This window comes from Microtus oregoni, unplaced genomic scaffold (genome assembly GCF_018167655.1).
Source record: "Microtus oregoni isolate MIOR12 unplaced genomic scaffold, Mior012 000033F_ref0000390, whole genome shotgun sequence".
Lineage (NCBI taxonomy): Eukaryota > Metazoa > Chordata > Mammalia > Rodentia > Cricetidae > Microtus > Microtus oregoni.
This window is the reverse complement of record NW_024543092.1, coordinates 17,215,353-17,218,738: the sequence shown is the minus strand read 5'-3', so window position 1 is coordinate 17,218,738 and position 3,386 is coordinate 17,215,353.

The window sequence follows — 3,386 nt, the reverse complement described above, 5'->3', positions numbered from 1 at the left end:
TGGTTTTTACTTCCACATCACTGTTCCTCACAGAAGGAAGTCAGGACAGGAACTCAAACAGAGCAGGAACCTGGAGGCAGGAGCTGATGCAGAGGTTATGGAGGGGAGCTCCTTACTGCTTTGTTCAATCCCCTTTCTTATCCCATTCTTACAGAACCCAGGGCCACCAGCCCAGGGATGGCCTCACCCACAATGGTCTGAGCCCCCATTAATCACTGATTAAGAAAATGCTCCACAGCCAGATCTTATGGAGGCATTTTTTTCATTTGAGGCTCCCTCCTTTTAGATGACTCTAGCTTGTGTCAAATTGACATGAAACTAGCCAGGACACCAACGTACTGCCAGGTCTAGCATAAGGCTGGGCCCACAATAAACACTCAGGGTGTAGCATGGATCAGTGGGCACATTCTGAGCGGCAAGATCACTGCATGAATGTAAAGAGTGATTAGTGTCCAACCTACCCTGCATCTTTTGTGGTGCAGAATTGCTGTATGTTTTGAAAACAGAGTTTTATGTGACCCTCACAATGAGGACTGTGCCAGTGTCTGCCCAGAAAGGCAGCCAGACAGTAGGAGCTGTCACCCAGGTTGTGCCAAGCCAGCTCTGCCACCTGAGTCATTGTTGCTAGTCCAGTTTCCGGCCTCTGGCTGCCTGTGCTCCCCACTTTGGAAAGGACTGTCTTCCACATAGGGCATTTGTGGGGTGAAATAGGTCAGCAGGCAGACAGCAGCTTGAACAGGGCCTCCTGCATCCTGCGGAAGTAGGGTGTTTGCTCGTGCTGGTGTAGAGCCCTGGGACCTGCTGAAACTCGGTGAAAGGATAATGTTGCCCCAGTAACGCAGGTAGGCAGGCAGCTTGGTGCCCTCAGCAGTTACCCCAATGGCTTTGCTTTTTGTTATCCCCCAAATATCAACAGGACGGTGGCTTCAATGACTTGCAAAGGTGTTTACAGTCATAGTCCTTATGCCATGAAAATTATCAACTCTCCTTTCCCCTATACCATCTAAAACAACAAAACAAAACTATTTTGTCTATTTGAGTGTGGGGAGTGGGTGTGGGGTCAGCTCTTTTTCTTCACCATGTGGGTCCCAGGGATCGAACTCAGGTGACAGGCTTGTTGGCAAGTGTCCTCATCCTCTGAGCCATCTCATTGGCCCCTACCTGTGGTGAATCGTCTTAGCAAAAGCTAACACATGACTATTGACACAACACACAAGATATGGTTCTCACCTCAGAGGAAACAGAGATGGCGTACTCTAGAGCCAATTATGAGTGGCCACCACCCAGGAAAACTCCCATTGCTCCAAACACCATGTTCTACGGTAGTAACAACTTCATAAAGGGTTGTTGGTATTACCGTTGTTCTAGAAGCCCTAAGACAGCTTTCTTAGAGTTTAAAAGAACAGTCTATGAGACTTTCCTGATGGGATTACCTGAGCAGCTGCTTGTTCACTGGGTTCCTCCTTGGTTTTCTTTTGTGACTTGTTTATTTGGTTTTTTTTTTTTTTTGTCTGTTTGTTTTTTGTTGTTGGGGTTTGCTTGGTTGTTGCTGCTGCTGCTGTTGTTGTTGTTGTTGTTTTATTCCAAGACTGGATTTAAGAGTGTGAACCCAAGGTCTGCTTTTAAACATGTTGATGATTCTTGGAGTGGTTAATCAATGTGAGGCCCCTCCAAAATGGCTTCTAGACAGGAAGAGGAAAAAGAAATGATCCATCAATGTTTATGCTAAAACAAGAGTGGGCCTGTCTTTCTTGGTTGCAGGTCGGCACTATAGTGTTGAAACTGAGCCAAGATCACGGTACGTTATACCTGGGCTCATGAAGTTTTTATAGTAACAGAACAAAGAAAGTCATAACTCAAGATACCTTTCAAATACATTAGTGGAAACCTCAGAAAGGCAGGTTATAGCAAGTTGAGAAATCTCTGCCGTAGGTTTGATCTGCTACCCAATGACATCCTTAGCTTTTGAATTTGTGGGAGCTAGTTGGTGTCTCATATGTTCACACATCCCCCAAGGGTTTATGTGTTGTGAGGTCAGACACACATGGGCAATGAACAGTTACTAAGGGAGCTGCAGGTAGCCCAAGGGGGTCTGGCTCTGTATTTAACAATCCAGTTCTCCATAGTCTCCAAATTCTAATTGGTCAATCAGCTTTATAGAAGAATCCTCATTGTGGATGTGTTTTGTGTCAACTCGACACAAGCTAGAGTCATCAGAGAGGAAGGAGCTTCACTTAAGGAAATGCCTCCATGAGATCCAGCTGTAAAGTTTTTTCTCAATTAGTGATTAATGGGGGAGAGTCCAGCCATTGTGGGTGGTGCCATCCTGGGCTGGTTATCCTGGGTTCTATAAGAAAGTAATATGAGCAAGTTGGGGGAAAACAAGCAAGGAAGCAGCACTCCTCCATGGCCTCTGCATCTGCTCCTGCCTCCAGGTTTGTGTCCTGCTTGAGTTAATGTCCTGAATTCCTTCAATGATGAAAAGCAATGTGGAAGTGTAAGCCAAATAAACCTTTCCTCCCTAACATGCTTTTTGGTTATGGTGTTTCATCGCAGCAATAGTAACCCTGAATAAGATAATGTGGCTCTTCTTCCTCCTCCTCCTCTTCTTCCTCTTTTTTATCCTCCTCTTTTGTTTCTCTGGAAGCTTGAGTTCAAATGGACAAGGATTCACCAAAGAAACCCTGATTGTAAAGATCCATCTGGGTCAATCTCTCCCCTCCCTTGGCCTCACTGCACTTGCCACACTTCTCCGTCTCTCACTGTCCCAAGCAAGGTCAGTGGCAGGATGTCCTTATGGAGGAGCTAAAATCTCCCTTCTCGGATTGGAACCCAACGGAGCAAGGACTGTGTCCTCCGGGTCCAGGAGCCAGCCTGCCCACCCCCTCAGCCTGCTCCATCACAGAAGGGGAAGACCAGCAGTCTCAGCAAAAACCTGTTCTTTAAACCAAGGGCTGCTTAAAGTAGATTTGTGTGGAAAAGAAAGCACTTCAGCCCCACCCACCCACCGCACCACCAACGGGCAGGAGAAGGACCTGTACTGACTGTCTGGCTGCCCCTGGAGCTGCAGAAAAGGTGGAATTCCCCAGACCTGCAAGCACAGCAACTGGGCAATCCACCTCACCAAGACTGCTCAGTAAAACCAAACATAAAGCTGGAAACCAATGTCTTTAAACAGTTTTTAAAAGATCTGATCGATATTCATGGGAAAGAAAAAGAGTAAATTCCTATTCCTCTTCCTCTCTTTTTTCTACACACACACACACACACATACATGCCCACACGCATGCACACTTTCTAAAACAGAAAACAAAGTAGAGAAATCCTTTATTTTGTCATTTTATTTTTTTAGATAGGTCTCATATAGCTTAGAGTGGCCTTGAACT